At 48.5% G+C, this 10,165-nt stretch overlaps 1 pseudogene; it reads right to left on the reverse strand.

The window, feature by feature from the left end:
- Positions 1–677: 677 nt before the first annotated feature.
- On the reverse strand, positions 678–1,609 carry LOC144273243 (olfactory receptor 10G6-like; annotated as a pseudogene).
- Between the last annotated feature and the right edge of the window lie 8,556 nt (positions 1,610–10,165).

Below are 10,165 nucleotides of genomic sequence, written 5' to 3' on the forward strand. Positions count from 1 at the left end.
CCAGGGGTGGGGTAGTGGTGGGGTTTACAAAGATAAGATCATGTGGTGACATATGCCGTCATGTCATTTTTATGAGCGGAAGAGCTTGGACAGTTCCGAGGGCTGGGCTGATGGGATGGATGGCCCAATGGTCTGTTGTTGTTTGGCCATTGCTGTGTTCCTAAAGCAAGTCCAACATCTTGGATTCTGCCCCAGGATCCCTTCTTACATGAGCTTGAAATGGCGTTTCTCTAGCTTCTGCGACTGGAGCCTCTCCTCCTCCTCCCAGTCTGTAATGACTTTGGTCTCACAACCCTCGGTGTTAGGCAGTAGGGAAATGACCCGCATGGGGAAACTGTTGCCAAGTGACTTGCCCAAGGTCATACAGGAGCCTGTGGCAGAGATGTAAACAATGAACCCAGGAGTCCTGACTCCCAGCCCTCCCTGATCTTACCACCAGACACCACTCCTCTCCAAGAAACAGAAATACAACCCAAGAGTCTCAAGGGCAAATCTGGGTGTCTCTACCCATAAGAGAATTGGAACAAACTCCAGTAGATCCCAGGAACCTGGAGTTCAATCGGTAGAACCCACTTCCCTCTCAGAGCCAGCGAGAGAACCCAGGAGTCCTGATGCTAATCTCCAAATCCCTCTCTCCCTGTCCAGTTCTCAGGAAGCTTCTGCTGGACACAGGACAATCATGGCTCAGGCCCCAGCAGTTTGCTGTCCCCTAGTCTCATCAGGGCATCCTTCATCTCCTTGTTCCTCGGAATGTAGATGAAGGGGTTCAGGAGCGGGGTCACCGTGGTGTAGAATACAGCCACCACCCTGTCCACAGTGTGCTGGGAACCTGGCCTCAGGTAGATGAAGACCACAGGCACATAGTAGGTCACCACCATGGTGACGTAAACCTTGCAGGTGGAGAGGGCCTGGCGCCTGTCCTCGGCAGAGTGGATACTCAAGATGGCCAAGATAATGTAGACATAGGACATCAGGATTAGCAGGAAGCAGGTGAAGGTTTGGAAGCTGATGTCCACAAATGTCTCCAGCTCATTGAGCGCCATGTCCCCACAGGCCAGTTTCAGCACAGCCAGGATATGACAGAAGATGTATCCCACTCGGTTCCCCTGGCCACAGGGCAGCTGGAAGGTGAGTGCGGTCTCTATCAGCGAGTGCAGGGAACCCCCTAGCCAGGAACCCGCTGCCAGGCACGGGCAGCCTCTGAGGTTCACAATGACACTGTAGTGCAGTGGCTTGCAGATGGCCAGGAAGCGGTCGTAGGCCATGACCGTATAGAGGAAGCACTCTGTGCAGCCAAGGAAGTGGAAGAACGGGCCACGCAGCCCTGGAAGGATATGGTCCTGCTGCCTGGCAGGAACCCAGGCACCACCTTGGGCACCACCACTGAGGAGACCGTCATGTCCAGGAAGGACAAGTGCCACAGGAACCAGTACATGGGCTTGTACAGCCAGGGCTCCCGGGCCACTGCCAGCAGGACGAGCAGGTTCCCACACAGCGTCAACAGGTAGAGGAAGAGGAAAAAGGGGAACAAGGGAACCCACAGTTCTGGGGGGTACGGGACCCCCACCAGGATGAAAGGTGTCGGCTGGGATCTGTTCCCACACTCCATTCACTCGGTCTGTGTCCCTGCCAGTGTACGTGGGGTGTTAATGATTAACCAAGGAGGAACAATGGGTGATCTTTGCAGGGGTGTTAGAGCTAAAACTCTCTGCTATGCAGAAGCCAGTTTGAACCCCTGTTCACCAATCTAGGGGACCCCAATCCCTTCCCATCTCTGGGGATAGAATCCAAGTGTTCTGACATCTAGCCTGCCCTGCTCTAATCCACTAGATCGCACTCCCCATTCCTACACGGGCTGAATCCCAGCCCCCACTGAACCCCATTTGCCTCACCAAGCCAGCTTTGAACCCAGGTAATGTAACCAGATGTCCCAATTTTATAGGGAGAGTCCCGATATTTGAGGCTTTTTCTTATATAGGCTCCTACTACCCCCTCACCTCTGTCTCCATTTTTCACACTTGCTATCTGGTCAGCCTAAACCCAGGAGTCCTGGCTCCCAGCTCCAATGCTTCAGCTCACTAGACCCTGCTCTTCTCCCACACCCAGGAACAGAACCCCAGAGTTAAACAGAGACACATTCAAATTAGAAACAAAGTTCACATTGATACGTGTGAGGGTGATTAGCCGTGGGAATGGACTCTGAAGGGAAGTAAGGCACGCTCTGACTTTTGTGATCTTTGAGTCAAGATGGCCTTTGTTGAAATAGGCGTTAGTGAGGCATGAGTTATTGGACTTGACATTCTGTGGTATCCAGAAGGTCAGATTAGATGCTGCTGCTGGTCTCCTCTGGCATTAATCTATCAGTCTATGAATCCGCACATCCGGCTATGGTGCCTGGCTATGCGTCCAAGCTGGGCTGCAATGGCCATCATGCTAAGCCATACTCACCTGCTCCATGCCATGCCCTGAGATCTCCCTTGGCCTTCACCCCTCTACATCTCCCACACCCAACCCTTCACACAAAATGTAGCCTTGTCCCCCACGTGAAGCCAACCTCAGCCTGGAAGGGCTTAAGGGGAAACTTGCTTGTGGAGATTAGCCCAGAGTTGCCCATTTCAGGGTCCTTGCCCCTGCCTCTGACACAGCTGGTACCAGGCACTGTGGGACACCTGGTTGGCATGAGGCACTGTGGGATGCCAATCCTAACAGGTAGTTGCTCTATTTCTATTCCTTTCTCTGCTCTGTTTAGTTTCTTCTTCAGCTTGGACGTGTCCTTTCTCTCTGCAGCTTCTTATAACCTTGCACCTTCTCTGTTCTCTCTCTACTTTCCCCCCGGTGTATTTCACTCCCCTGGTCACACAGAGCTAGGTCAGTGTTAAACTGTTGACATTGGCTGTGTTTTAAAGCACATAATGATGCCCTCCCATTGTCAAACTCCAATGGGCCTTGTTAGAATCGTTGTTTGGGGCAAAGTGAAAGAGCTAGCTCATGTATTTCATCAGAGAGGAAAGTCTGTGGCCATGCTAGAACGGGTGGCTCGTGCAGGTTCCGTCTGGTGATCACTATGGGCATTACACCAAAGGTCCTGTGTTTCTTTAATGTAATGCAACAATTCTCACAGAAAACTGCTCTCCCTGATATTCCAGGCCTGGCCTCCCTCTCTGAGCCAGTCCTGAACCCAGGGCTCTGCGAGACGGTGCTGTATTGCAGAGAGTGGAGTGAGTTACTCATTAGGATGTGCGCTCTGCTTGGAGTCAGTGCCGAGCCCAGTGTCCCAGCAAGCTCCTAGGGGGGCATTGTATTGCTGGAAGGACAGTGGGGGGCTCAGTAGATGGCCCTGTCCTCTCTGAGTCATTGCTGACCCCCATGTCCCAGCATGGCAGCAAGGGGTACTCTGCTGCAGAGAGTGGTCTTGTGGGGCTCAGAAGGGAATGTTTGGAAATCTCATGGCACTTTTTGGTCAAAGCAGATATTCTACCCTTCACTTTCTGGCTAAATTCTAACTTAGTTAATTCCATTCCAGTTATAGAGGCAGCTCTAATGTAGAGCAGGTCGTACCCCCAGCTGGAGTAACTCACCAAGGCACCATGGGAGTTATTGCCCCTCTGTCTTCTTACACTGAGAAAATTCACTTTGACTCTTGGTTGTAACGTGTAGACCCCTCGGTGCATGGCTCTCGGACTATACGAGAGCAGGTCTGCTTTCAAAGCAGGCCTGGGCAGCAGATGGTTTTCCCATTCCATGGAAGTTTTTGGCATTTTGAAATTGTTCCTGTTATAAATCGGGATGAAAAGTTAAAATGTTTGTGAGTAAAAAATCTGAAAAAAATCAGTTTGGGTGAATCAAAAAAATTGTTTTTAGATAATTTCACAATGTTTTATTTCTATGTTAACCTTCTTTTCCCATTTAAACATTTTTAGTGTATATTTACTGCAATTTCAAAATGAAGTTAAAACCCCCCAACTTTCTGGTTTGACAGGAGGTTTTGACTATCGTTGAAACTTTTCTAGCCAAAAATGTTTTGAGTTGGGTGTTCCACTGAATACAAAACTGCTTTGTGAGCTGCCAAGGTTCCTTCCCCACTCTGAACTCTAGGGTACAGATGTGGGGACCTGCATGAAAACCTCCTAAGCTTACTTTTACCAGCTTAGGTTAAAACTTCCCCAAGGTACAAATTAATTTTACCCTTTGCCCTTGGAATTTCCACTGCCACCACCAAACTCTAACTGGGTTTACTGGGAAACATAGTTTGGACACGTCTTTCCCCTCCAAAAATCCTCCAAACCTTTGCACCCCACTTCCTGAGGAAGGTTTGGTAAAAATCCTCACCAATTTGCATAGGTGACCACAGACCCAAACCCTTGGATCTTAGAACAATAAAAAAGCATTCAGTTTTCTTACAAGAAGACTTTTAATAGAAGTAGAGGAATCACCTCTGTAAAATCAGGATGGTAGATACCTTAGAGGGTAATTAGATTCAAAACATAGAGAATCCCTCTAGGCAAAACCTTAAGTTACAAAAAAGACACACAGACAAGAATAGTCATTCTATTCAGCACAACTCTTTTCTCAGCCATTTAAAGAAATCATAATCTAACACATACCTAGCTAGATTACTTACTAAAAGTTCTAAGACTCCATTCCTGTTCTATCCCCGGCAAAAGCAGCATACCGACAGACACAGACCCTTTGTTTTTCTCCCTCCTCCCAGCTTTTGAAAGTATCTTGTCTCCTCATTGGTCATTTTGGTCAGGTGCCAGCAAGGTTACCTTTAGCTTCTTAACTCTTTACAGGTGAGAGGATTTTTCCTCTGGCCAGGAGGGATTTTAAAGGGGTTTACCCTTCCCTTTATATTTATGATACGCCCCCCAAATCTCAGCTAGGGTGAAACGCTGGCTGGGATTTCTTCCTGGAGCTCTAGGAAAAACAGAGTTAATAAGACACATGCACCTCTAAATATACTACCAAGTACATAAAGACTAACAATATTTTCTACATCTCAAGGACGATTTTAACTAGTTGATTCTGGGAAACTTTCACGGGAGAGTGCATCAGCCACTTTGTTAGAAGCTCCTGAGATGTGCTGGATGTCAAAATCAAATCTTGGAGAGCTAAACTCCACCGAATAAGTTTTTTGTTATTTCCCATGGTGGTATGAAGCCACTGTAGCACAGCACGGTCGGTTTGCAGGTGGAAACGCCATCCCCAAACATATGGGCGTAGCTTTTCCAGAGAGTAGACAATGGCGTAACATTCTTTTTCACTGACTGACCAGTTGCTTTCCCTCTCAGACAGTTTTTTGCTTAGAAACACTATAGGGTGGAATTCTTGATCAGGTCCTTTCTGCATTAAAACTGCTCCTACACCACGCTTGGACGCATCTGTGGTTACTAGGAACGGTTTGTCAAAGTCTGGGGCCCTCAGTACAGGGTCAGACATGAGTGTCGGTTAAAGGCCGACATGGTTAAAGGCCTTCTGACACTTTTCGGTCCACTGAACGGCATTTGGCTGTTTCTTTTTGGTAAGGTCTGTCAGTGGGGCAGCGATTTGGCTGTATTGCGGTACAAATCGTCTGTAATAACCGGCTAAGCCTGAGAAGGATTGAACCTGTTTCTTTGACTTTGGGACAGGCCACTTTTGGATAGCATATACTTTGGCCTGTAGGGAGCTGACAGTTCCTTGACCCACCTGGTGTCCAAGGTAAGTCACTCTGTTTAGGCCTATCTGACACTTCTTAGCCTTAACAGTTAGTCCTGCCTCCCTTATGTGCTCAAGGACTTTTTGTAGATGTTCCAGGTGTTCTGCCCAGGAATCCGAAAATATGGCCACATCGTCAAGGTAGGCGACTGCATATTCTCCCTATCCCGCTAGGAGACCATCTACAAGTCTTTGGAAGGTGGTGGGTGCATTTCGCAGCCCAAAAGGGAGGTCATTAAATTCATACAACCCGAGATGAGTGGTGAATGCTGACTTTTCCTTGGCGGATTCATCTATCGGTACTTGCCAGTACCCCTTGGTTAAGTCCAAGGTAGAGATGAACTGGGCCCGTCCCAGTTTCTCTAATAGTTCATCTGTGCGGGGCATTGGATAGTTGTCTGGGCAAGTTACAGCATTTAGCTTACGGTAGTCCACGCAAAAACATATCTCCCCATCTGGTTTGGGAACTAGAACCACTGGAGATGACCATGCACTTCCAGAGGGGCGGATTACACCCATCTGTAACATATCCTGGATCTCTTGGTCTATAGCAGTTTTAGCTTGAGGAGACACCCGGTAAGGTTGGACTTTAATTGGGTGAGCATTACCTGTGTCAATGGAGTGGTATGCCCATTCAGTCAGTCCTGGGGTGGCTGAGAACGTTGGCGCGTAGCTAGTGCACAGCTCCTGGATCTGCTGTCGCTGCATATGCCCAAGGATCATGGAGAGGTTCACTTCTTCCACACCACCAGCACTTTTCCCTTCATAGTAGACACCTTCAGGCCACTCAGCGTCCTCTCCTCCCTGGGCTGTAAACTGACAAACCTTTAATTCTCTGGAATAAAAGGGCTTTAGAGAATTAATATGGTACACCTTAGGCTTTCGGTTGGAGGTGGGGAATGCTATGAGATAATTAACAGCTCCCAGGCGCTCCTGGACCGTGAATGGCCCTTCCCACGATGCTTCCATTTTATGGGCCTGGAGCGCCTTTAGGACCATGACCTGGTCCCCTACTTTGAAGGAACGCTCTCTGGCATGTTTATCATACCAGGCTTTTTGCTCTTTCTGAGCATCCTGCAAGTTTTCTTTAGCAAGGGCTAAAGAGATTCGGAGAGTGTTTTGTAGGTTGGTTACAATGTCCAGAATGTTAGTTCCTGGAGAAGGTGTAAATCCCTCCCATTGCTGCTTCACCAACTGTAATGGCCCCTTAACCTCACGGCCATATACAAATTCAAATGGGGAAAACCCTAAACTGGGATGTGGTACAGCTCTGTAGGCAAACAGCAACTGCTGCAACACTAGGTCCCAATCATTGGAGTGCTCATTTACGAATTTACGTATCATGGCCCCCAAAGTTCCATTAAACTTCTCCACCAGGCCATTTGTTTGATGCTGGTAAGGAGTGGCAACCAAGTGATTTACCCCATGAGCTTCCCAGAGGTTTTCCATAGTTCCTGCCAGGAAATTAGTCCCTGCATCTGTGAGGATGTCGGAGGACCAACCTACCCTGGCAAAAATGTCTGCTAGTGCCTGGCACACACTTTTAGCCCTGGTGTTGCTTAGAGCTACTGCTTCCGGCCATTGGGTGGCAAAATCCATGAAAGTCAGTATGTACTGCTTTCCTCTGGGTGTCTTTTTTGGAAAGGGACCCAGAATATCCACAGCTACTTGCTGAAATGGAACTTCAATGATGGGGAGTGGCTGGAGAGGGGCTTTGACATGGTCTTGAGGTTTTCCCACTCTTTGGCATACTTCACAAGACCGGACATAGGTAGAAACATCCTTGCCCATTCCCTCCCAGTGGAATGAGCCCCCCAAACAGTCTTTGGTCCTGTTCACCCCGGCATGGCCACTAGGGTGATCATGGGCTAAGCTCAAGAGCTTGGCCCGGTATTTAGTTGGAACTACCAAGTGTCTCTGAGGATGCCAGTCTTCCCGGTGTCCACCAGAAAGAGTTTCCTTATATAAAAGTCCTCTTTCTACAACAAACCTGGATTGATTAGAAGAGCTGAGAGGCGGTGGGTTGCTCCATGCCGCCGTCCAAGCTCTCTGGAGGCTTTCATCTGCTTCCTGATCAGTCTGTAACTGTTCCCTTGATGCTGGAGACATCAGTTCCTCATTGGATTGTGGACCTAGGCTTGGTCCCTCTGGAAGAGATATAGGGGATGGGGCTGTTTCCGTTGATTGTGAACCGCTGTCCGCTGGGACCCTCTGTTGGAGTTCAGGCTCCAACTGAGCCTCTTGTGTAGGGTTGTGGGCTGCTGCTGGCTCAGGTTCGGTGGGGCCCTCTGGTGTTGAGGTTGCAAGTACTTGATTCAGTGCTGGCAATGGGTCTGGTGTTGGTTGTTCCGCTGGTTTCGGTTCTGGGACTGGATCCGCTACTGCTGTTGCAGACATTGGCCTGGGGTCCGGTTCCATCACTTCTGACCAGGTCCTGATAGAAGTTTCCGGAACAGAGCTAGGCCTCACGGCTTCTTTAGCCTGGCTGCGGGTGACCATTCCCACCCTCTTGGCCTGCTTCACATGATTGGCCAAGTCTTCCCCCAACAGCATGGGGATGGGATAATCGTCATAGACTGCAAAATTGGGGTCCACTAAGGATGCACGGATAGCTGACATTTGTGCTCCGGTGTCCCTCCATGCGGTGACCTTCTTCCCGCCCACACTCACAGTTTCCCCCCACTCCAAGGGTATCTGGGAGGTATCTGGGCCTGCGGACCTCTGGTGTGATTCTGGTGCAATGAACTATAATCTGTTGGGGTTCTTGGGGAAGTTGGCCTTTACATGCCCCAGCTCATTACATTTAAAACATCGTCCAGCTGATGGGTCACTGGGGCGAGATGGGTTGCTGGAGAACGGGGTGGTGGGACGATAAGATGTCTGGAGGGTTCTTTGGGTGGTAGGTGGGGCCTTGGGTGGCCCCCGGTAATAGGGTGTGGTTTAGGGTTGTCCCTTCTGGTCTCCACTCCAACTGAGACCAGTTTTCTTCTTCTCTGCCACCTCTACCCATCTGGCTCCAATCTCTCCTGCCTCGATTATAGTTTTGGGCTTCCCATCTAGGATGTATCTTTCTATTTCCTCAGGAACACCCTCTCAGAATTGTTCCATTTGCATTAGGAAGGGCAAATTTACTGGAGTTTCAACACTTGCTCCTGATATCCAGGCATTCCAATGTATCACAATGTGGTAGGCATGTTGGGTAAATGACACGTCTGGTTTCCACCTTAGGGCTCTGAACCTCCAACGAGAATGCTCGGGTGTTATCCCCATTCTGACTCTCGCCTTGGATTTAAACAGTTCATACTTTAGGCATTTCAGCCGCCACCTCAGCTAAGGGTCCACTGAGCTGCGGCCTCAGCTCTACCATCTATTGGTCTGTAGAGATGCTGTACCCAAGGCAGGCCCTTTTGAAGTTTTCTAAGAAGGCCTCAGTATCATCGCCTGCCTTGTAGGTGGGGATCTTTCTGGGATGGGAAGTGGTACCTGGAGAAGGATTGCTAGGGTTTGTTGGTATATTCTGCTGAGCCTTTATCTTCTCCATCTCCTCCATATGCTTCCTCTCTTTTTCCTTCTCCTCCAGTTCTTTGGCCCTTGCCTCCATTTCCCTCCTGTGGGCAGCCTCCTGTACCTCCTTCTCCAGCCGCATGAGTTCTATCTGTCTTTCATGTTCCTTTTGTTTTTCCTCAGCCTGAAATCTGGCTAATTCCAGCTCTTGTTGAGCCGTGGATTCTGTCATCCTAACCTCTCTGTTTTTAACTAACTTTACATCCGAGGTTTAGAAATAAACAAACAAAACTTGGCTGTAAAATTTTACTGTGCTGGAATAGGATACCTATTCTCTGATAGTGATTGTCAGCCTACAGAAAAAGACAATTCCCTTTGTCTCTGCTCTGGCCTCAAATCAAAGCAAAAAACCTCCAACTACTTGAAACCTGTTTACCAGCAGCCCAAAGGAAAAAAAATCCTTTTCAAACCTGTGCTCCTTGTTAAAAAAAAAATCAAAATCCTGAAAAGAAAAAACCCTGCCACTTTTGTCTCCAGGCAAATGGGTACAACATCCCCCTATTTACTTTTAGGGGAAAAAAAACCCTCAGGTTTGTGAAGACTGTGAATTTCCCTGCAGGAGTTAATTACTCTGCCTCCAGGCAAAGAAAACCTGGAATTCACAAAGGTAATCCCCTTTTTGTCTCTGCTCTGGCCCCAAAGCAGAGAAAAAACTAGCTGCTTTCAGTTGGACCTCCTTTCCAGCAGCCACAAAGGAAAAAAAATATTTCCTTTTTAAAATCTGTTTTTCTGGTTCAGAAAATCTCAAATTGATCTCAAAAGGATTTCAGGTTAATCCCACCACTCTGCCACCATGTCAAGGTTCCTTCCCCACTCTGAACTCTAGGGTACAGATGTGGGGACCTGCATGAAAACTAGGGCAGGAATGGGAACAGGGACACAGGTGTAAGGCTCTGTGGTGTCA

The sequence above is a fragment of the Eretmochelys imbricata genome, chromosome 13, assembly GCF_965152235.1.
Source record: "Eretmochelys imbricata isolate rEreImb1 chromosome 13, rEreImb1.hap1, whole genome shotgun sequence".
NCBI lineage: Eukaryota > Metazoa > Chordata > Testudines > Cheloniidae > Eretmochelys > Eretmochelys imbricata.